Genomic DNA, 25,718 nt, shown 5'->3' with positions numbered 1-25,718 from the left:
CTAGCTCAGGCATGAATACTGAGTTCATCAGATACATGAAATGAGCGGGAGCATTTGTCAAACCAAAAGACATCACCAAGTATTCATATAATCCATATCTTGTGGTAAATGCCATTTTGGGAATATCTTCAGGCTTTATCTTAATTTGGTGATACCCTGATCTCAAATCTATCTTGGAGAAAACTTTGGCTCCGGCCAATTGATCAAAAAGCAAATCTATCCGAGGTAATGGATACTTATTCTTGATGGTCACTTCTTTCAATGGACGATAGTCAATACATAACCTCAGGGTCTCATCTTTCTTTTTCACAAAAATTGCCGGACATCCCTAAGGTGAGGAACTAGGTTGGATAAACCCCTTCTCAATTAATTCTTGTAACTGAGCATTCAACTCGACCAATTCCTTAGGTGGCATCCTATAAGCTCTCCGAGAAATCGGAGCTGTTCCAGGTTGCAACTCTATGTTAAACTGTACATCCCTATCAGGTGGTAGACCGGGTAAATCTTCAGGAAACACATTCGAAAATTCACACACTACCGGAATATCTCTAATCTCTTTGACAGTAGTTGCACAAATCTTGCCCACTAATCTTCTTAGGGTTGGAAGTTGGATGAGAAGTTGAGAATTACTATCAGGTAAACTTACTCTTAAAGTCCTATTCAAAGCATCTATAACAGCCTTATGCTGATACATCCAATTCATTCCCAAGATTACATCTATATCCTGATCCTTAAGGATAATCATGGTAGTGAGAAAAATATGCCCACCCAGGTTTACGGGTACCTGATATACCATTTCCTTAGTACACAGACGTCCCCCGGGCGACTATATAAAGAAACTTTCCTTTGTTGCCCCAATTGAAATTTCATGCTTCACGACAAATGTTCTATTGATGAATGAATGCGATGCGCCAGAATCAAAAAGTATAACTGCAGGATGATTGGCAACAGGAAACATACCCATCATCACTAGCTCCCCTTCTGGAATTTCTCCAGCTTGAATATAGAACACCCGTCCTGTCTTCCTCTCATCTTTGCCCTTCTGAACATTTTGATTGGGGTTCTTGTTTGGTGCCTGACCTCGTTGTTGATTGGCAGGGGCCTTCTGATAATTTTGATTAGCCTGCCTAGGATATGGACATTCCCTGGAGAAATGACCAGTCCTTCCACAACTGTAACACGGGTAGTTGTGACCCTAGGACGTTGGAGCATTACCACCAGAAGCATTGGTTGACTATGAATTCGGATAGGTTATAGCAGGACGGACATTTGACTGTTGCCCAACTTGGAACTGCGGCGGATGATAAGGAGGACGATTATGATGTACTGGATGATAAATCACCCTCTGCATCTTCTGATTTCCCCCAAAAGATCCAGACAGCACACTCTTTTTCTTTTTGAGCTCCTTATGCTGCCGATACTTTGACTCTGAAGCAATTGCAATATTTACTGCCTCATGATAAGTAACATTAGTGCAAGTGGTCATCATAGTCTGCAACTTGGTATTCAGGCCTCTCATAAACCACCTCTTCTTCTTGGCATCAGTATTGACATGTTCGGATGCATATTGGGACAGATGATTAAATCTTCCCACATACTGCATCACGGTTTGATCTCCTTGTTTTAAAGCAAGGAATTCATCTAGCTTCATAGCCATCACTCCTTCAGGGATATAATGGGCTCTGAAGGCAGTACAGAACTTAGCCCAAGTTATTGGAATGCCAGCTGGTTGCATAGCCACTAAGTTTGCCCACCAAGCACTTGCTGCTCCTCTAAGTTGCTGGGCGGCAAACGCAGGTTTCTAATACTCCGTGCATGGAATAAGGTCAAATTTCTGCTCCATGGTTTGAAGCCAGTCATCAGCCTCCAATGGTTCATCTGCCTTGGTGAACACCGGTGGTCTTGTGTCTGTAAAATCAACATATGTAGCCTCCTGTCTGTTATGGTGACGACCACGATTTCCTTGCATCTGATTCTGATTACTTAGGGCGATCTCATGAAGCAAACGGGAATTTTCAGCCGTCACATTGACAAGTGCAGTTATAACATCAGCTAGATTTGTTGGAACTGGTGGCGGATCTGGAATACCATCCTCATCTTGTGAAGTTCCAGGAACATACGAACCCCGCATACGATGCATCTGCTCATAACAAACCAAACTTTATTCACAAGCCTTTATTGAATTGCACAAAAGCTTACTCTAGACACATTACATAGGGTTTACTACTATAAACACCAGACCCTATAAGTACCAAAACAAGATACATAGCTTAACCATAATTAACTATTATACAACTCTACTCTTTTCCGTGATTACTTCAAACTTTAGGCTCGGTATCCATTCCGGAATTATTACTGCCTTCATCATCACTTTCATTGATCATTACTAATTCTTCAGGATCTTCTTCTTCTTCCTCTTCTGATTCGTTATCATTGGCAAGGATGACACCGGGATCCATGGCATCAGCTTGAGGCTCATGATTCGGGTTTAGTAGATTGCTAAGCCTATGAACTTCCTCATGTAGATAGGTATTATGTTCTTCTAAATCTTCTACATAGAATTCTAACTCATGAGTTCTAGCTCTAGCTACATTTTCCCTCTGCCAAGCTTCATTTCGTCCCTCCACCGTACGAACTAACATGCTTTCACAGTTCCTGTGTGCGGTGGTGAGACGCCTCAACTGATCCTGTAATTCTCCTACCTAGATAGCATCCACAGCCCTATCTCGAGTAGCTTGTGCTAACTCTATAGAAATCCTCTATATCTCCGCCTGGGGATCAGGCCTAGAACTGCTACTGCTAGCACCATCATTTCTAGGGGCAAGTTGGTGACGAGGAACTCCTTTGGGTCCAGTGGACTTATGGGGCATCATCTTGGCACGAGCCATACTGTAGGAAGCCAATTTAATCCAAGTAAGACCATTTGACCAAAATCCAAAAAGTAGCTAAGATGGATTACACTCCTCAAACCAGACTCACTACTCAACTCCAGACTAAGAGGTGAAGGAAGTAACGAGTGAATTATTCATGATGCATGAATCGTTCTTACGAACAAAAACATCAAAGTTTATAATGCACATAAATAACATTTATTTTTATATAGGGCGTAGTAATATTACTACTCCACCACACAAAACCTTTTTAATCAAATACGAAATAGGGAGAAAGAAATAAGATAAGTCAGAAGCAATTTGAACCAAATTATCAAGTTAAATTTAGTCATCCCAAATCAATTTGAAGTTTTTGTAAAACAATACAACAAAAACCTTGTAACGATAGCTCTGATACCATTCTGTGGCAGAACCTCCTAAGTTATAGGGCCCACATGCACCTGTCACTGTCCGACGACCTTTGACATTTTATGCATATGTTTCCATTAACTTAAAAAGACTGTCGGGTGTCCTCGGGGAACCCCGAATCATCCACGATTTCTGAGCAGGATCACGTTACAGAGTCATTGCAGTATTACAACATTTATTCAAATATTAATACCAGAGTAAAAACAGCGGAAGTCTTACGATAACATAGTTTACAAACCAGTTGTTTCAAACCTTACAAACTAAGTTCGATAATTATTACGAACCTTAGTAGTAGTGGAGTGGCATAATTAACATATACATAACACACAAAATAAACATCCTGCCCAAGGATCACACATTTACTTCTCATCGTCAGAACGAACGATAGTCGTGCAGCATGATCCAAAATAGATCTGCTCATGAGGCTCACCTGAAACAAGGGGTCAACGAACCCTGAGTACAAAAGTACTCAACAAGACTTAACCGAAACAAAATTGAGAAGACTCAGGAATGCAGGCTCAGGGATTCAAGGTATAGCTTTAACAATAATCAAAGTTCTTTTGCGTAAAAGCTCTTTAATAAGATTCTTTATATAGAAAACTTCATAAAATCATATACAAAGCTGACACGATCCATGTTGAGATCATGAAACTTCATATCCAACACCTTCACAAGCCTTATTCGAGTTCTAGTTATTAGTACTACGGTGATGAACAGAGAAGTGAGTCTCCATAACCGAGGAGCAACGATGATTCAAACCGATTAAAACCCAGCTGGGGATTCTAGACCACACGACATATGCAGGTCCCCGACCTACATATACCAACCTACCCTCGGATCCTCTAAATAAGAACGGGTCCGCGCCACCCGAGAATACAGTACTCCACCAATCCAGCCCATTGCCACGTGGGTACACGCTATTCCCGCCATCTCTCCACTCCCAGTGCGCGAGTAGCCATTCTCGTAATAGAATCGCCAAGTTCAGGCTTACCAGAGTATGTGGTTAGTACTACAAAGTCTCACCGCACACAGTTCAACAACGGACGTGCCTTAATCGACCCAGGCGGAAAGAACCCGCTCACAAGACCTCCATGTCTTGTGGCTCACACACACCGAGTCCGCCCGGTCTAGATTTATTACTCCACATGCTTATATTTCATGATAACATAAGTAACTAAAGATCCATTTAAAACCTGTAGATGACAGGTAATCACCTAGCTAAGCATGACTAAGCATATCTAGTCATTTTCGAATTAAAACTGGTAACAAGGTAGATATAGAAAAACAAGGTTGGTAATGCACCAATTAGGTTTCCACTTAACTCCTAATCACTTAATGCAGTAACGGAAAGCAAAAGCGAAATTAATTTGTAAAACACAAGGTAGGGTTGTATGCATCCGGGGCTTGCCTTCGTTGACGGAAAAGTCCGGCTCCTGCGACGTTACACAAGTATTCGATCCGACCTCAACAGACAGATTAACCTCCTCCACAACATGATTAACTACCACGTGCTCACCTTCGTTCACTACACGTAGTAACAATGCCATGTTTAACATGATGCGAGATACAAAATATGATGCTCGATGATGGATGCCAATTAACAACTAATTAAACATATTCATAAAACTTATTTCAATAGAACTCAAATTTTTTGTAAAGGTTCATCACATGATAACTAAGTGGCAAAACAATTTTCATAATTTTTGGATAATTAATTAAGCCTAGAAAAATCATGGAAACTTATTTATTAATTAATTGAGCAATTTTTTTTACATTCAAAATTACTAAAAAGTAACATTTAATATTTTTCCTAAATAATATACATCACAGAGAGGTCACACAAAAATTTTCATAATTTTTGGAGCTCTAAATAAATCTACACAAAAATAACAAATTATAGCACTATTCAATCATTTCTGAAAAAGGAAAAATTCCATTTTGAACTCACCCGCTCACACAAACAACTCGGAAAGAACCAGGAGTCACACAAACAACTCGGAAAAGAACCTGGAGCTCATACAAACAACTCGGAAAAGAACCTGGAGCTCATATAAACAACTTGAAAAAGAACCTGGAGCTCACAAAAACAACTCAGAAAAGAAGCTGGAGCTCACAAAAACAACTCGGAAAAGAACCTGGAGCTCACAAAAATAACTCGGAAAAGAACCTGGAGCTCACAAAAACAACTCGGAAAAGAACCTGGAGCTCACAAAAACAACTCCGAAAAGAACCTGGAGCTCACAAAAACAACTCGGAAAAGAACCTAGAGCTCACAAAAACAACTCGGAAAAGAACCTGGAGCTCACAAAAGCAACTCGGAAAAGAACCTGGAGCTCACACCGAACGCACTGGAGCATAAAGCTGGATCGGAAGAGCAACGGATGAATGGTTCGATGTGCACAGGAAGCACCAGTAGCTCACCCTAAATTCGATGGAGCAAAGAACAGGGCTGGAGAAGCAACGGTGAAGCAGGTCGACGATCCGAGCAACCACGGCGGAGCAAAACGTCGACGGTGGCGGTGCTCCGGCAACTGCGGTGGACAAAACTATCAAGCAACAAGGTTTTAAGCACCACGGCATCAAGGCAAAGCTAGAGCTATGCCGAGCAAGGACAAATACGCACCGAAGAGCTCTGGCCACGGCGACACGCTCACGACGGCGGTGCTGCCGGCCGCGAGGAAGAAGAGCAACGAACGGGGGTTCCCGGTGAAATCAAGTGACCAAAACTGGCTAGCTGGGTGCGCAAGGATCAGGCGAAGTTGGGACAGGCTTTGCTGGGACGGCAACGGCGCTGAATCGACGGTGAAAGCTCGACAGAGCAGCGGCGATGGTGACGAGAGAAAACAGAGGAGAAGGGAAAACGAAGAACGACGACTGCACAGGCTTTATAGGACGGCCAGGAAGCAAAGAGAAGCCACGCAGGGGCCTTTCCCATGCTAGCAAACTGTTCATCAGAATTACCAAACTGCCATTTGATTTGAAAATCCAAATTACTCCCAAATTTATGTAACAACTCAAAAATCTCCAAAAATAAAAGTTGTTCCAAATTTAAATTTCTACAACTTTGCTTTTATAACCATACCCAAATTCGGTCTACATTTTGAAATGCAAATTTGAATTCAAAAAGGGAAGAATTACCAAACTGCCATTTGATTTGAAAATCCAAATTACTCCCAAATTTATGTAACAACTCAAAAATCTCCAAAAATAAAAGTTGTTCCAAATTTTAATTTCTACAACTTTTCTTTTATAACCATACCCAAATTCGGTCTACATTTTGAAATGCAAATTTGAATTCAAAAAGGGAACATTTAAAGAATCTCGCCTTTTCAAATTACTTCAAATTTTTCTAAACAACTTTGAAAACTCCAAAAACAAACTTTGTATAACTTGACAAGCTCTACACTTTTGTTTTTAGGCTCAACCCCAAAATATGCTTAGATTTTGAAATGAGTTTTTCAGGGTAGGCTTTAAATACTGAAAAATCAAGGTTTTCTTGAAAATTCAAAATCCAAACCAAATTTTTAACTCAATTTAAACCATACAAGGCAACACTCATAACATAAATGTAAACTTGTTTTAGTGAATGCATATCAAAGTTTTCCATATGACCAAATGCTTTGCAATGCATATGATGACATGTCCTGTTTTAGTATTTAAACACCCGAGGTGTTACAACTAGGCAGCAGAAGGAGAGAGAGGCTAGGAGGAAGGACACTTGAACTTTGAAGCAGATTGCTGCTAGACTTGAGCTTGATCCTCCTAGGTCTCCACTATCAGATGAAGTAGCTAGTGAGCCTGAGACTGAGGAGCAGCAGCAGGCTAGGTATGACAGAGAGTTTATTGAGTTTCTTCAGCGACAGGAGCAGCAGCATCAGACACCAGAGCACCCTGACACTTTACCACTATAGGCTCGTGTGCCTACTCACTCTCAGCCATGTCCCAGTGCTATAGACGAGTATGCTTTAGACTAGTGGAGTGACCTCACAAGTGGCTTCAGCTACTACGGGTCTAATGGCTATGACCCGTCTGGTGAGGGTGGTTCTCGCCCACCTGGTGCTCCACGCTCAGATGATGAAGGAGAAGGCAGAGATGGAGATGAAGATGGTGATGAGTGATCTCAGTGATTAGATACAGCTAGCAGCCCCTCTTTGTGCTTAGTATGTCATTGTTGGACCTTTGTGGTGATGGATTACAAAGGGGGAGAGAGACTGATTAAAGCTTCAGGAAGATTGTTACATTTGGTTATCTTTGTACCTGGAGATATGTACAACAGCTGTAGTTTTTAAGCTTCATTGATGTATCTTGAGTTTAAGATAGATTGTATCATGTGAGAGATGAGACTTATACTTATGCTTTATCTATGTATCTCTTGAGACATGATCTTTATTTATATTAGTGGCTTATGGACTTGAGAAAATGTGTAATGAGTGCTATGTGTGACATACATGTGTTGTATTTATTTTCATAAGGACCATGCATGCTAGAATGAAAATGTTTGATGTGATGCTTTTATATTTATTCTTGCGTGATATATCTTGTCATATGCATCATGGTTTTACTTTGTCACACACACTTGCACCCCACGGATGCAATGATTTAGGGGGAGTCTCCTATATGTTTTAGTATGTGCAATTGACATTTGAGGCCATTTTGTGAATTCTAGTCATAAGCATATATTAAGGGGGCCTCTCATAAATTATTGAACCCAAAAGCTTAAATGTTTATATCCTTTTGTAAGCTTTAATCGAGTTGTCATCAATCACCAAAAAGGGGGAGATTGAAAGTGCATCTAGCCCTTTAGTGGGTTTTGGATGATTGAATGACAACATGATTAAAGGTCTAACCCGTTTGCTAATTATGGATAGGTAATAGATTATCTAACAAGTACTTAATGAAAGCCAAAATGATGTATTGTTGGAAACAATCTAGTTCAAACACAAGACAACAATGCAAATGGAATTCATGCAAAGGCTTATTTATTATGGGATTTTCATGTACTATGTGAAAGTAAGCACGATAAGAATTAATTAATGAGACATGAGGGATTGCATATGGAATGGTCTCATATTTGAAGCTTGCTAAATTGAAATGAAAAAGATAACAATACAAATGAATCGATGATTCAACACAATATGTGACTTGATGGCTTGAGATGGTGAAGATAGCAAGGAAAGGCTTCGAGGTACTAAGCAAGGGTGAAGGGAAAGCGATGGCTTGGCCACCGAAGAACCTAGCTAGGGTGAAGAAGGAAGTACTTACATTTAGTTGAGGTACTAATCAAGCTATGATGGTCATGTTGATGTGGAGGATCAAATCATTGTTGGGGTATTTGATGGAAGTGACTTGATACATTTGGGATTATTCATATTTGATGAAAGGAGTCAAGTCATGTGCTCAAGATGGCTATGTCAAGTAAAAAGATCAATATCGACATGTTGGCACCCTCACTTGTTGAAGATTGAAAGACACGGCATCAATTCAAAAGAGATCAACTCAAGCGGTATAAATTCATTTTTCCTTTGATCTTGAGTTTAATAGGTATGCCATACTATTAAGAGGGATGCATTACGTTGATAGATAATCATTCATAAGTGCTCATGCCAACACATGTGAGTTTTGAGTGTTTGAGAGACAAAAGAGCTAACTTGTTTGTCGTTGGTCTGGCAATACCGGACGTGTCTGGTATTTGCCTAGCCATAGTAAAATACTTGGTGTTCTCGGGTTGGTTCGTTGGGAGTTTCGACATGAGTCAGGAGTTCCGACGGTCGAGCGTTCCAGCAATCGTTGGGAGTTCCGACATCTTTCGCTTAGCTAACTTGGAGAGTTGACTGCCTGGTCACACCAGACGTGTCCAGTATGATACCGAACGTGTCCGGTATAGTAGGCCAGAGCCCAATGGCTAGTTTTCAAATGGGTTCGTCGGGAGTTTTGACGTGAGTCGGGAGTTCTAATGGTCGAAAGTCCTGGGAAGCATCAGGAGTTCTGACACCTCGCATACTTTAACTCAGTGACCATTGGCGTAGTGCAAGTCATACCGAGTGTGTCTGGTATGCATACTGGACGTGTCCGATATTCCAACGGCTAGAAAATGGCTAGTTTTTCAAAGGGGCTATAAATACCCCCAAGCCTCCATCTTTGGAGGCTGCTAATTCTGCTGATCCTCTAACATGTTTTTGAGCTTTGCCAACTCTCCCAAACCCTCTCTTAGTGAGTGTGTGATCCAAATTGCCAAATCCATTAGTGGGTTGAGAGAAATTCAAAATTGAGAGCAAGCCACCACTTGAGCACTTGTGCATATTGTCTATTTCGTGATTTGTATTTGTTACTCTTGGACTCTTTGGTCCTAGATGGCTAGGCGTCGCTGGAGAGCACCCAAGAGATTATGGTGTGCCTCAAAAAGTTTGTAACGGTCAATTCTGCCACCTCGGAATCAACTAGTGGAAGGAGAAAAAGGAGCTGGAAAAGACTCCGACTAGAATGACCTTTGTGGTACCCTCTAGGGCTAACCTTCACTGGGTGGCCCGCAGCCCCCTCAATGGAGAGTAGGACACGAACGATTCTGAACTTCGGTAAAACAAATATCATGTCTTAATTCGTATTTCATTTGATATTTGTGTTGCTCTAGCTCTTGTGCAGGTTACCTATGTGTGGCACAATCCTTAGTGGGTGCCTGCATGTTGGATTGAAGTTTGGAATCAAAAGGAGCAAGTTAGGGGTCACACTATAGAACTTGTGTATACCGAACGTGTCCGGTATAACTACCGGACGTGTCCGATATTGCTTGCAGTGTTCGATCGAACCAAACGTGTTCGGTATTGGCCCCTACTCTATTTTTATCTATTCACTGCACTAATCATTATGTTGCAGGGTTGTGGGTCCTAGATTATTTAATATTGTTTATTTACTCATTGGCTAACTTGTGAGGGGTTGTATTACTCTTAATTTAGAGTTTCTATTTTGGGAACTCCCATTACTAAATCATTTTCATATTTAAAGGTGTTAATTTTCAGAAATGCCTACTCACCCCCTCTCTAGGTGGCATCCTAGGTCCTTTCACATGCATGTGGCCAAGCTTCGCTACCGCTCCACCTTGACCTAATCCACGCCATAGAGCTTCGCTAGGGTTTGTAGATGCCGTAGTCGCGCTCACCTGGCCATGCCATCGCTGGGGATGGCTGGAGCACTACTGCGCACCACCGCTGAGCCACCATGCTCGCCGATGAGCTAGCTCTGGTGATCCTCCGAGCAAACCAAGGGTACATGTAGGTGCAAAATAGGATGGGGAACACGTTGGTGCCGACCTCGTCGCTGGTGACCTCAGCGACGGTGAGTTCTCACCGATCAAAGCCGGTGCTCTGCTCGGATTCACTGACGTGTGGGGTCAGTTGACCCATGGGGCCCAGTCGTCAGCGCCTCTATGGTTTATAGACCGGGTGTACCTAGCATATAGGGTTTAGTTGTTTTTTAATTATTTTCACAAATTTGAATACAAATTTGCAAAAATTATATCTAGAGCTAGGAGTATCCAAATGAGGTGAACCAAATTTTGTTGGATTCATCTTGAAGTGTACTATTTGATAAAAATATGAAATCTACTATTTAGGGTATTTTTCTAGGAGAATTAAATTGAGCAAAATAAGTGCTTTTAAATTAGTTTTTATCTTGTAAAATGCATATCTTGAGCTAGGAAGGTGATAAAATTGTGATTCTAATTTATTGATCTTGTGCTGACATGCTATAGCCAGGAAAAATATTAAACCTATAGTAAGCACACTTAAAATATGTTTTCATATTTAATCCTAATTAATTGCTAGTTTCTAGTGAAATTAATTGGGGTAAAAATACATAACATATGATCATACAAATTTTTACAAAGTATTCTCACACTAGGAGGAAAGTAAGAAAAATATTAAATTGGCTACTTGACACTTTTCACTATGCTAAACTATTTTTGCTAAAATAAGCATATGTGACTTATCATTTTTGTAAAGGTAGATATGCTTGTCCAAATGGCATGAAATTTGTACAGTGGACTACTAGGGTCATGTGTAGCCTACTGTAATTTTCTCGGAATTTATTGAGCAATGGAAATAATTACTCTGTAAATCACCTTATTATCTAAGGAAATTAATAAATAAATATAAATAAATTAGTTAGGCTTAACCATGATGTTTTCTATGGTGTGTGTGATACATATAATCTGTTGATACTATTAGTGAGGCTTAGAAGTATTTGTTTATAGGCAACTAGTTAATTACTGCTTTATAATTCAACTAGATGACTGCATGTGTAGTTTCTGTTGTGATGATGATTTCATGATGATAATGATCTTTTCTGTAAAGATGGTTAATAATAAAGTTGTATATAACTGACCTATATACCTTGTGTTAAATTTTCATAATCGGAGTCCTTATGGTTTGAGAATTATGGTGGTCGGAAGTCTGCTATCTGAAATGCTTGCTCTCTGAACATATCTGAAAGATTGAATTGTTTGACCTAGATAACTGCTGAATCACATTAAGATGATTAAAAGAAAGTTGTAGGAAATTTCATAAGATTTCCAGAATATCCACAAACATATTATTTTGATTTGTATAACTCTACTTATGGTCAAAACAAGTGGCTGCTCTCTTATAGTCCAGAAAATTGCTTAGGTGGGAATTTGTTTAATTACTAGAGAAGAGATATACACCTACTTAGTAAAAGAAAATGTAACTTGTTATCACCTTAATGTAATGCTGTTGAGAACACTTATGAGGATGCATTCATCCCATCATATCATCATATACATGTCATTATATATGCATCCATGATCTTATTTCCTGCTCATCCATATAGGATCGTCCGAAGGGATAACTCTGTTGGAGTTCGAAGAAGAGCCAGAGGAACAACTGGAGGCACCTTAGGCCATAGCTCTAGAAGGAGAGGAGCAAACTCTTGAAGACTTACCCAAGTGCCTAGATCATAGGCCAACTTCCTTTATCAAAGGCAAGCCCCGGAGCATTTTAAGCCTCCCATGTTATACAAAATATCACTTGAGTCATTTATGTTTGATGCATTAGGTTATAAGAGTTGGTTGGAAATACTTGATGCATAGAACTACCTTATCCAGATATATACCTATAACCCTTTGTAGGTCTAGGATCGAATATACACTTAGCCATGCTTAGACCGGTAGAAGTCGGGTGATTTCTTGTCACCTGCGAGATATAGGTGGATACGGGAGCACGGTTGGTTATATTTGCTATCATGAAAAAAAATCATGGAATAATGTAACTGGAGGTCGGATAGAATCTATGCGTAGGTTGACTCATGTGATTCTGTCTGTGTCGATTAAGGACCGTACCGTTGTTAGCGCTTCTGTCGAGATTGAACGTATGCCTCTCACTTAGCTGATCGGATAACTCATTCCGACCGTGAAGCCGAGTAGCTCAACTCAAGCTGGGCCCCGTTCTGTAAGAGTACGCACTCTGAATGGTAGTAAGGATGTGCAAGGAGCCAGACGTGAGCCCAAGGGCAGGGTAGTCCTGATCGTCCTGGTAGCTGGTTGTCCCTGATTGTGCGGCGCTGATCGAACCCACGAAATGTGGACCTAAGTTGTACCAAAGGTGACCATTGATCTGGTATGCCTGGGTTTGTGTTAGGTTTGTGTTAGGAATAAATTCTCAGCTGGTTGAAATTGATTCGAATCGATGTCTCTCCCGGACAGTGAGAAACTTGGCTAGTCCCAACATCGTAGTAACTATATTATGGAATATGATGGTTATGATGAACATGGAATTATTACACCGGCTATGGTTACTATTGTATGCTACTAAATGATATACCACATATTTGGCACATATTAGTTGCTAATCTAGAGATGAATAGCTTTAATTAACTTGATGATCAAATTATAAATGTATAGTTAAATTGGTAAGCTTTTTATAAAAAATGTTGTCAAGCTAGCTCCACTTATATAGCCTTGCATAATCCTTAGAGTCACTTTATTTTTGGTTTATGATGGGTAAGTCTAGCTGAGTACCTTCTTGTACTCAGAGTTTATTTCCTACTGTTGCAGATAGTACGATGTATCATGGCTACTGTAAGAACTGCTTCTGTCCTACCGTGGACGAGGAGTAGGGCCCTAGGCAAGGCATCTCATGATAATCCCTCTCTTATGCTTTTATGGAATTGTGATCATGAGCTGGCACCATATTTGAACAATGATGACAGATGTTGGTTTCAAACTTATTTGCTTCCGCTACTATTTTATTTGAACTTGGTTTGTAATAACTTTTAATCGTTCTCTGATGTATGGAATTGTATTTGTGAATTTTATGTAACGTGTGACATGTATGTTAAATCATGTACGATCTTGGTTGTATGTTGGTTGGATCAAGATCCTTCGTGGTACTCGACGGACTACCGGGTTTATATGGGCTCAAGTATGACAGTGTGACAGCTTGCGGGCTGCTATTGTACTTGTGCTCTTATAAATTGGATGGTTCTGCTACATGTATGACATCGTACTCTGCCCTCAGTGTCCGATGGGTGGACCTGAGCCTCCGATGCGTGCATAGTCAGCCCAATGAAGGAGCCAACAGGTATGTGAGCCTTGGGGGCTTTATAAATAGGTGTTGGCCGGCTCTAGCTCACTCTCTTGGACATTTTGATCATTGATAGATCCTTATGAGGTAAGCCAAACACCTCCCACTCATCTCCTTCATTGATTCATCATTCAAGTGAGATTGAGAGTGATCTTAGTGCATTTGCTTAGAGTTTGAGCATCTAGTGTCACTAGAGATCGTGTGAGCTGCAGGATTGCTTGTTACTCTTGGTAGTTGCCGCCACCTAGATAGCTTGGAGCAGTGGAGGAGTGTTGGCATGAGTTGGTGATTATTTGTGGCCACACCTGAGTGATTGTGAGAGGTTCTTGACCTTGTCCATGCGGGAGATCGTAAAAGGTACTCTAGTGGATTGCTCGTGACGTTGAGTGCCCTCATTTGTGTTGGTTGTTATGGCACCCAAGTGTTGGGCTAGGCGTGGTGCCTATTAGCGCGTGAACCACCAAGTTAATCGGCCGTCACAACAGGGACTGGATTGCCAGGAAACAATTGATCCTCAAGATAAATCATTTTGTCAATTGGTATTCTTAGTATTCATTTGATTGATGCTTGCCCGGTTCGGTGTGCACTCTCATACCCTTCTCCTCGCATTTACTATTGGTAGTATACTTGTGTAGGTTTGATTGATTGATTGCCTAGAGAGTAGAATAACTTCTAGTTGTAATTGGTTTTCTTAATAGCTCTCTAGTAGTAGCAATGGTTGCTAGGTGATGTGGCATTAAGTTCTGAAATTATTGCTTGTGAGAGCTCAAGCAAGGATCTGAACCCCAAAGTTGCATTTGCTACACTTTTGAAGATGTTTCAAATGATGTCGCCAACAAAGCTCAATTAGTTATTACTCAGTCACATGATCCTCCTATGCAAATTGTCTCCGCTGTTGGTGAAATTACCTCTGCTGCGGGTGCATTGAAAGTAGATGGAGAAAATTTATCTTTGGTTATGTCTAGCAAATATCCTTTTGAGAATGAATTGATGGACCATGACAGTGTTGTCATTCCTATAGATAACAGCCAAGATGTGTTAGATATTACGTCAAAGCCGAGGACGGCTTTGTTTCAAGGGAGGGAGAATGATGAGTTCATGGCTCCTCAAAATATAGCCGCAGGAATTTTTTATGTTGTTTCAAATATAATAGCTCGTAACTCTTTGAAATCATTTGGTCTTCAATTTAGAGCCGTTCCTTTTGACGAGAAAAACAGCATGAATGAATGGAAATTAAGAATATTACTTTTATTGGTGCAACTTTGCTAAAGAGAGATGTGCTAATTTGAGGAGGCAAGCAGCTCATCAAGGAAACCTGATGTGACTACATCCTGGTTAGAATATTATATTTATTTCTATCTATCTATCTATCTATCTATACTCTATACTATAAAAGAGCAAAGGAATTGACAAAAGTTTCTTACCCACCCTATATCTAAACCCTTGGATGACTAAATATCTTTCAATCTGATGGTGTACCTTAATCAAGTTGTGGACCCTCTGCAATCTTTCGCATCCGTAAGACATGTTTACGTGTTCCTGCCATTCAAAAGGACCGAGCCCCTTCTCCTCTCGCGATTTTTTTTCACCAACCTCTCAACGTACCCGCCTCCTGTACCCGCCTTCCTGATTCCCCGCTCCCTGGCCCTTTGCTTGCTTGCGCCGGCCCTATTACCCGTTCATCGGCCTCCCAGTATCGTCGGTCTCCTTTCTTCTTTTTATTTACTTCCATGTTTCTCCCATCAAACATCCATGTTCTAAAAAAATCAATCTACTACACGGCATACGGGGAGGGGCGATGGCGTGCGGCATGGCGGCGGCGAAGTGCGGCGCGGCCGCGGACAAGAAGAAGCAGACACCTTCCCCATCGACGGCACCTGCACCAAGCCCGTGGAGGACAAGATCATGGAGATCGCCTTCCTCGAGAAGTTCCGGCAGGAGCGCAGCAAGGTTGCCGGAGGCAAGGCCGGTGGCCTTTGGCGAATCCGTCATTGTCTCCCGTGAGAAGACCAAGGTCACCATCACCTCGGACGGGCTCTTCTCCACGAGGTATACGATCAACATCCTCCAACAAGCCACGTGACGCTGACGCCCACCCAGTTCGTGGAAGAGGAAGATTGGCAGCGGACAGCGCCATGAGCTACCTGAAGGTCCCGGAGTCCTATCCTCCACCAGGCAAGCCCCTCCCATCTCTCCTCCCTCCTCTCCAATCCCTGCACCAACTTCCCTTTTCTCGATCTGAATTGCCCGGTCAGAGATCCCCTCCTCTTCGGCTCCAATCCGTCGGCCACAGATCGAGTCGTCACCCTTCTGGGAGTCGGCTCGGCATGAATTCGCTGGGCAATGCAGCGCCGGATCTTCTCTCGGTTGGTTGAAGTTTGGAAGGCCCATTGTTACTGATCTGGGAGTGTAAGTAGTGTTCATCACAAGACTGCTATTGTCATGCCTTTAGGAAGCGATTGCTATTGTAATAACCTTAACCATGGTCCATGGAGATGGACCAGCCTGAATTTTAGAAGACCTGTAGTCTGTAGCATCAAATTGAATTTAAGCATTTATGGATTGTTAAATGGGATATATGGGCAGCACAATATTCATGAGTTTGCTACTGCCAGCCATATTTAATGCTATAATAATAAATATCATGCCGTCAGATACACAGATTTCATAAGCTATGTATGGTGCATGTGTGTGCAGTTTGGGAGTTGACTATCTGGATTTGAACTTTCATTCAGTTATAGCCTTGACAGTTCTGAAGTAGAAAGAGATGTGGTTAAGACCTAGAACTGGTGAAATCTTCAGCATGTGTATTTTATCTTTGTTATACGATTGTCTTCGTGTTTGAAATGACTGGTTGAAATTTGATCAAAACGTGTTTGCCCAGGTTATTTCAACCAATTGTATACTATGGTGTATTTTTTTCTTTTTAGTACAAAAATAGCAAATATGCCCGTGCGTTGCAACGGGACGTACAACTTATGTAGTTTTAAGAATAACTTGAGACTTTAGATTAGTCTTTTGTTCCAATTCATTTTATAATATCTGAATGCATACTTAAATAACTTGTATGGGAACTGATGGCTTCGACATTTATCCAATGATCATGCGTTTCAATTTCTCCTAGACTTAGACGCTGAGGCCAGACTTTCATACTCTGTCCGGATGTGCGCTACACTTACTCATATTTGCACGAGAGACTTGAGATTTTAATCAGCGATCACGTTATACACTCTAATTTACAATAGCGTGGTAGCAGCTCATCTATATGTATGTATATATAAAAATAAAAATAGAAAAAAAAATCAGGGATCCTATATTTTTTTATCAGAAAGGATCGTATATTAATAAGAGGAAGAAAAGAAAGAGTGACCGTTTGGTTTTGGCAGGCCGGCCGTAGCTACAAAGGAAAGCTAAAAACAGAAAGAAAAAAAAGGGTATGTTGCATTTGGATTAAGATTCCTATTTTGGTTACTTGGAGTTGGAGAGATCTAATTGGATTAAGATTTCTAGTTGTCCATATTATTATATTTTTCCTATTTGGATTAAGATTCATATTCACCCAAAATCGGAGAGAACTAATTGGATTAGGATTCCTATTTATATAAAGAGAAAGGCTATAGACGGTTTTTCACATTCACAAAGTTAGTTAAGGGATGACCGGACCAAAAAAAAAAAGGTGGAGAGAAATTTTACCTCTTTATTATTATGTATAGATCTTTCTGGTTAAAGGACACTAAATTTGAGTGGTATGTCCCTTCGTAACACATTCTTCAAACTACAGTTGTATGCCACTTCATAACTTTGATCATATAGTATACCCATGAAAACAAACATCAGTTTTCCCCTAGAATTTATTATTTTTTAAGCACTACAGTTTTGCTATTGACATGACAAATTATTTTATTCTCAGTTGTGATGATCCTGGACCACGGCAAGTAGATATTCAGACCATAAGCTACCTGAAGTCCTGAAACTGTGAAGAGAGATTGAAGAAATGGTGCACGGGAGATAATTACATCTGACTGATCTCCATAGAAAAGTGGAATTTTAAGGAAAGGTACAAAAAAATCTAAAATTATATTTCGCCATTCATGGCTTTATTTAGGCAGTTCTTGATTTGTTTTTCTCATACATGATACATGAAAAATTGATAACTTTTTAAAAAAATTGAAAATTTGATAACTTGAAAATTTCCTGCATAACTTGAAAATTCATGATTCTATTTCTAGCTGTCGGACAGCTATGATTATATTTATAGAGGGATAGCAGGAAGGTGTTATGCATACTTTTAGGCATAGAGTGAAATAAGTCTAGCCATCAATTACTTTAAAAATTATTTTTTTTCCAGAAAATCACGATGGACCTTCACAGCAGGAAGCTATCCCTCTATAATTCATGATTCTATTTCTAGCTGTCGGACGGGTTCTACTACATGTAATCCGCTGTGGATAGCTGCATCGACTAAGTTGCCCACTAACAGCCACAGCCACTAGGCGTCCTCATTTGCTTCTACTACATGGGATCTTTTATTACTTGAGCCTGCGGTTTGAACTACAGTGTCTTTTGTTCGCTTGAAGATCATGACAACAGACAAAATCTCATTATATTGGATTGGATACAAGACTAACAGTAGAAGCATGCCAGCAGCCAATGATGATACACTTCTACGAGTATGTGATGATCAAAGCCATGTGCCTCACAAATCAAAGTTGGAGAAGAGATTGGCGAATCAAAGGCGTTGGAGAAGAGAACGGCAACATGTAAATTTATATAACTAATGAAAGAATAAAATGTTCCTTTGTAAACATATGACTCACGGATCAAAGCTGAAGAGAACTGAGACATGTAAATCTCTATGATTAGTAAAAAGAGATATTCCTTTGTAAAATATATCCAGAGTTATGGACTGGGTACTATATTACATCTACTAAATACTTTGCACACAGCAATGAATAAATGGAAATCATGATGTGGCTTCAATTATGAGTGCATATTTTGTTATGTCATTCCGGACCATTGCTTAGATGATGAAATTTATACGTATGAATTGTGTTCTCAAAAAATTAATTGCTATTCATCAACAAAATATTTTTAAAATTATTTATAATGCATGTCTATTATCATATATAAATATATATGATATATGAATGATATTTTTATAGACACGTGTGTCGCACGCATATCTACTAGTATATATACGTGAGTTTTGTTAGCTTATTCGAGTATTACATAGTTTATTTCCTTGAGTCCGTCACGTATAGGGTTCTGAGTTGGTCTAGCCACGTTTTGTCAGGCTCTGGTGCGCTTCCAAGTCGGAGTTGGGCTGGTTCTGAGTTGGTCTAGCCACGTTTTGTCAGGCTCTGGTGCGCTTCCAAGTCGGAGTTGGGCTGGCCTGCGTGCCATTTATGCCTAGGGCCAGCGTCCGTTGTAAGCAGATTATAATTTTATTCCGAGTTTATCCCTGTCGAGCCGTAGCTCCAGAAACCTAGATGGTGATTCTATCTACTATCAAGAATTGAAGTGGATCTTTATCCAAAAAAAAATTTGAAGCGGATCCTTGCGTGGATTTGTGTGGAGTGCGTGATTAAGTTGCTATGACTTGAGTGCAATGCTCGGAATTCTCGGAGCTCCCTCATCTTCTGATCGTGTCCTTGGAAGCACAGGTGGAAGAACGCTACTGCTATGATTTGGATTGCATCTTGTATAAGCCGAATCCATCTATTATTGCTACCGATTTTAATTGATTGGATAAGAGAGGTTATTTGTTCTTGTTTAATTTGGTCGGCTGGAAAGTTATCTTTGGTTGGTCTGAGATTGTTGCTGTGATACACGTGATTGGGGCATTAAATTAATCTCAGTTTTCTTGTTGGTTAGCCGTCAGTTGCTAATGCTTGTTTGGGTTACCCGCTGAAACCATCTTGCCATATTTTGATCTGGTTTTGCCATATCGTGCTCCTGGTGACTCTAGTAAAAAAATATATCATCATTTATTTCCGCTGTTCCATCTCAGTATTATTGCCGAAGCATATACTCCCAAGTTTTGCTGCAGTTTTATTACTAGAAATTCAAAGAGGTTGTGTTCATGTGATTTTGCACCGTGAAAGATTGGGAAAAATATTGGACTTCGTACGTGTCCTTATCAGGTGGGAAAAATGATGTGAATGTAAGTGCTGGAATTATTGCACCTAGGAATTTATGCAAGGATCCTAAAATTGTGGCTGGTAATTCTAAAATCCCTAGTAAGGGAGATGAAGATATTGTGATGCTTAATTCTCTGGATAATGCTTCTGAAAGTTATTGCAATGGGTCTAAAATAGCAAAGACCGTTGCTAATAAATCGTCTTTACAGTTTGGCTTTTTATCTACTTTTGTGAAGCTTGAAGGTGGAAAGAATGATGAAAATATAATCATTGCTGAAATGAGGAAGCCACTTAAGGATAATCCAAAGCCGAGGACGGCTTTATTTCAAGGGGGGAGAGGATGATGAGCCCATAGCTCCTCAAGATATTCACGGAGACATGTCTAGCATAATTCAAATATAGCAGCCGGTAATTCTCTAATATCATCTGGTCTCCCATTTGGAGATATTTATTTTGATGAGAAATATGGCAAAAATATGGAGAAATTTACTAGCGCTGGCCTATCATCAAATATTTTTTTAGAGGTGCCTTATTGCTTGGAAAAGAGAAGAAAAGGGCAGCCAAGGAAATATGTCAGTATGGAGACCATGCACGTGGAAATAAAGGGCCGCCCAATCTGAATACGTGAACTTTATTTGGTTAATTGATTAGCAAGGTAATTAGCAATGTTGCCGCATTATTTTAATATATTTCCTATTGGCTGAAGTAGTAGCTAGCCGGGATGTCAAATTTAGTTTCGTTGTGGTCTGGTCACGTGTGTGCGCGTCGGACTCGTCGTGCCTGGGTCCTGAGTCGATGGTTGGCCTGTGAGCCATATAACCTGGACGCTGTCCCTGTAATATAGGAGATTAGATTTTATTTTGTGAGTGTTTCGTCTAGGGTTCCTCCTACGAACAGCGAGAGGACGTCTCCTCTCATCTACCCTGCCGATCCGTCTGGATTGAGGATTGAGGATTAAGCGCAATCAAGTTTCGTCTTGGGCGTATCCTAGATTTCTGTGGAATCCCTGTCTTCTGATCGTGGTTCATGGTGGCTGCGGATGGAAGAAGTTATCTAGGGTTTGGATTGCATCTAATTGTAAGCCGAATCCCACCATCATTCTATTATTGCGAGAAAATTGCAATTATAGGATACCAAACAATGAGCTTCGTAATTATAGGATTCCAATCGTCGACTTCGTTAAAATGACCATTGAAACATTGACTTCTTATTTTAGATGACATTTGGCGTATTTCTTCACTTTGTTAATCAAAATACATTTATTTTGGCCCTCTTGTGACCCTTTTGCCCTTCTGCTTTTGTACCGTTGATCGATCGTACCAATTCATCTACCCGACGTTCCTCCTTCCCTCCAAGACCGACGCTGCCCTAATCACCGACGCCGCCGTTCCTCCTTCCCCTCCTCCCGATGCCGTCGAGGAGGCCGCAGCAGGCCGAGGACCTGTAGCACGTGCAGGAGCAGCACGTCAAGTACGGCGACGTGATGGACGTGTCAGGCGAGCTGGCCCAGCGGCGCGTGACTCCGAGGGACGCCGCGCTGCTGCAGGCCGCGGAGCAATCCGTGCTCGGTGGGACGCAAAGGGGTGGGCCCGCCACCGTGCTACAGTCACCACGACGGTCAGCACGCGTGGGGGCCACATGGGCAAGGCCCAGACCACGGGCCCCGTCGTCGACGCCGATGCCACCGTCATCGAGACCGAGCTCGTGGGCCGCCGCGTCGTCACGGAGTCCATCAGCGGGCAGGTGGTGGCGAAGATGGTGACACCAGCGCTGGTGGCGATGACGGACCTGCCGGGCGCGCTGGACAAAGACGCCGTCACGATTGGCCGCACGCTGGAGGCCATGGTCGCGATGGCGGGGGACATGCTGGTCAACCAGAGCGACGCGGCGGCCATGCAGGTCGCGGAGATGTGCGCCACGGGGTCCCACGCCACCATCCCCGGAGGTGTGGCCGCGGCAGCGCAGTCAGCGGCTGATCAGAACGCCCGCGCCTTGCGTGACGAGGACTCGGTGCGTGCGATAGCTACTCTGCTTTTGTCATTTTCTCGATTCACAGCTGTAGCCTGTAGGCGAAGTGTTTTGGACTGTCAGTGGTGACCGTGAGTTGCGTGGCCGTATGTACATGCAGAACGCGAGGGAGAGGCTGCCGGCGGACAAGGGGGCGACGCGGGAGGACGCCGAGAGGGTGGTGTCCGCCGAGATACGGAACAAGCTGGACATGACGACCACGCCGGGCGGCGTGGTGGACACGGTGACTACAGTGGAGGCCTCTCCCGACGCCACGTCCAGTGCTCTAGCCCTAGCCAGAACGTTGCTACCCACTGTTCCTCTTTCGACACTAGAGTACAACCTTCCTATTCTTGAAGTGCAAAGGTATTGGCCTTTTTGCTTTCTGTTTTTTTACCACGATAGTAGTAGACAATATTTAAACTTGATATCACTTGTTTAGGTCCCAAGTAGATCATGTGGAAAATATGGAAATATTTGATTGGGATAGCATACAAATAGTGGAGACACATGATGACGAAGGTCGTATTGCACTTATGAGTGAGAATCAGATTTGTGAGCTTTTAGGCTTGATAGAGGAGGACACAACAAATATACCTACACAGGGCTTTCATTGCCGAATGGATGAACAGGGGCATTATAATGAGCTTGGGCAAGATAATGATGGTGCTACCATTCCTACTAGTGATGCCATACCAGGTGAAATGGTCATTTCATATGATAAGAACAACCCATCCATGGATTTAGGAACAGTGTACCCAACAATGGAGGAGTTCAAGATGGCAGTGCGGCAATTTGCCATCAATAAGGAGTTTGATTTAGGAACAGAGAAGTCATGTAAGACGAGATATAGGGCTTATTGCAAGTCTAGTGATGAAGATTGCCCTTGCCCTTGGAGGATAAATGGCACCAAACATAAAGGCCAAAGCACTGTGGAGGTGAATAAATTTCTTTTTCCTTTCATTAATTCTAATTTTCATGTAAATTAATATGAATCTCATTGATTTTTTTTTTGCATGTAACCGTCTTAGTCGATAAACATACATGTGTGTCTAGCATGAGGTAGATAACTACAGCTCCAAATCTGAAGTGGGTAGCTAGCAAGGTTGTGAGCATCCTTAGAGATGATCCAAATATTGGTGCTAAGGAATTGCAAAAGAAGTTGCAGACAAATCACAAGTGTCAAATTGCATATGACACTGTATGGCGGGGTAAAGAAAGAGCTCTTGATGAGGTTTATGGCAAATGGGAAGAGAGTTTTGAGATGTTGTTTAGGTGGAAGGCCGAGGTAATGAAGCGGTGACCCGGGAGTGTCGTTGAAATTGAGGTACTTGAGGTGGATGGTCAAGTATATTTCCACCGTTTTTTCTGTGCTCTTAAACCATGCATTGATGGTTTCTTGGAAGGTTGTAGGCCTCATTTGAGCATAGATGCTACAACACTTAATGGAAGATGGAATGGTCACTTGGCCGCAGCTATAGCAGTTGATGGTCATAATTGGATGTATCCACTCGCTTATGGCTTCATGGCTTCTGAAACAACAGACAACTGGACTTGGTTCATGGAGCAATTAAAGAAGGCAATAGGTGATCCTCCACTCCTTGCTGTTTGTTCTGATGTTTGCAAGGCCTTGGAGAATGCAGTGAAGAATGTATTCCCAAATGCAGAGCAAAGAGAATGCTTTTATCATCTTGTCAAAAATTTTCAGAAGAGATTTAGAGGGTCTGGATAGATATATCCTACGGCAAGGGCTTACAGAGAAGACATATTCTATGACAATATAGCAAAAATGGTAAGTGAATCAGCAGAAGCAGTGAAATGGTTATAGACCAATCATAAGCTATTATGGTATAGATGTGCTTTCAATCCAGAAATTAAGTGTGACTACATAACTAGTAATATTGCTGAGTCATTTAATAACTGGATTAGAGACCATAAAGATTTACCTGTTGCTGACCTTGCTGATAAGATTAGAGAAATGATCATGGTACTTTGGAACAAGAGAAGAAATATTGCATACAGGCTACCTGAAGGCAGGATACTTTCGGCTATTATGCATCAGCTAAAGGCAAATACTAGAGGTTTGGGACACTTGAAAATTGTACCATGTTCTAATTGGAGTGCAGAGGTGTGGGACCATAGCAGTAGAGTTGAGAGGCATATTGTCAAGTTACACCAAAGGACATGTACTTGTCTTGAATGGCAGCACACTAGTAAGCCATGTCAACATGTATTGGCCTATATAACCCACCAACGGGGAGTTGACCTTGAACAGTTTGTGCATGACTATTACTCGGTGATTAAATTCAGGGCTGCTTATGGTAGAGAGATTGAGCCAATGACAGACAAAACACAATGGCCACAAGTTGACCTACCATTTTTAGTTGGTGCACCTCTTGCTAAATTACCTGTTGGAAGACGAAGGAAACTAAGAAGGAAATAATGGATGGAAGGTGGCCACAAGAAAAAATGTTCCAAAGATGGTAAATGTACCAACGAGGGTGAAGGTGAGAAGGGATGTGACAACGATACTGCTCTAACAAATAGAAAGGGAAAGAAGATGATCAGAGGACCTATGACTTGAAAAAAATGCAGAGAAAAAGGTCACAGGCAAGCTAGTGCCAAGTGCCCACTAAATGGGACAGCAAAAAGAGGTAAGAACTGATTTTCTTTATTAAGAAACTTAAATGAAAATGTCAATATTAATTTATTTGATTACTTGTAGGAAGCGTAGGCAACCTAGGAAGAATGTTACAAAAGCTACGCCAGCAGAACCTAGCACCCCATGGAGGCCGACTAGAGAAGAAATCCTACGGGATAGTCCAGGAAGGGTCACCGAAAGGTAAGGAATATTAACACATTTACTGTACATTATTTTTTCCATACATATAATTATCATATCGTATTTATATGCAGCAAGCTTGCGATGTTATTAGGAGAGGGCACATCTTCACAACCCGACACCACTAGTCCCGTGAGGATGCCTACCGCGACAGCACCAAAAAAGATGACTCCAAAGAGAAAGCTATACATTTGATGAATTATTTTAGTTGTCATGAGATATAAACTCATGCTTTATTTCATATGACTTGGATCTCGTTTGGAACTAAATTATGGTCTTCTAAGATGAACTTGTTTATGCTAGAATTATGGTTTTATGAGATGAGCTCGTTTGTCCTAAATTCATGGTTTTATCTATTACTTGTAATTGTGTATGGATCATGATAATTTATATTACATATTAACTGTACATTGTGGCCAGCCAGCCTAAGCCACGCCCAGCCATGGCCAGGCGGCGGAGACGTACTTGCCCAGGTTCACCAGGTGGCTCGTGTCCCCCTCGTCGAACCACCGCCTTGCGCACTGCACACCCAACAAATCATTTCAGACATTCAGAGTTTAGGACTCTGCACTCTGCAGCAGGAAAGAACTCGTCACCTGCATGGCTCTCCAATAGTAAGGCAGGAAGGAGACGGCGTAGGCCAGGTCTCTGATGTGCTTGGTGTTGATGCAGTAGCCGTACTACTGCATCCAGTAGCTCCCACTGATGTAATTGCACACCAGGTACGCCAGGCCCAGGCGGCGGCCAGCAATGCCCTGGCGGCAGCCAGCCAGCCAAGGGCGCGGCCAGCCATGCCTAGGCGCGGCCGGCCAGCCAGCCCAAACCGCAGCCAGCCAGG

At 41.7% G+C, this 25,718-nt stretch overlaps 1 pseudogene; it reads left to right on the top strand.

Moving 5' to 3' along the window:
• The first annotated feature begins 24,376 nt into the window (after positions 1-24,376).
• Positions 24,377-25,075, top strand: LOC136517426 (uncharacterized; annotated as a pseudogene).
• Positions 25,076-25,718: the final 643 nt, after the last annotated feature.

Source organism: Miscanthus floridulus, chromosome 17, assembly GCF_019320115.1.
Source record: "Miscanthus floridulus cultivar M001 chromosome 17, ASM1932011v1, whole genome shotgun sequence".
Classification (NCBI taxonomy): domain Eukaryota; kingdom Viridiplantae; phylum Streptophyta; class Magnoliopsida; order Poales; family Poaceae; genus Miscanthus; species Miscanthus floridulus.
Note: the sequence above shows the minus strand (reverse complement) of the source record. Positions and strands in the feature narration are given on the sequence as shown.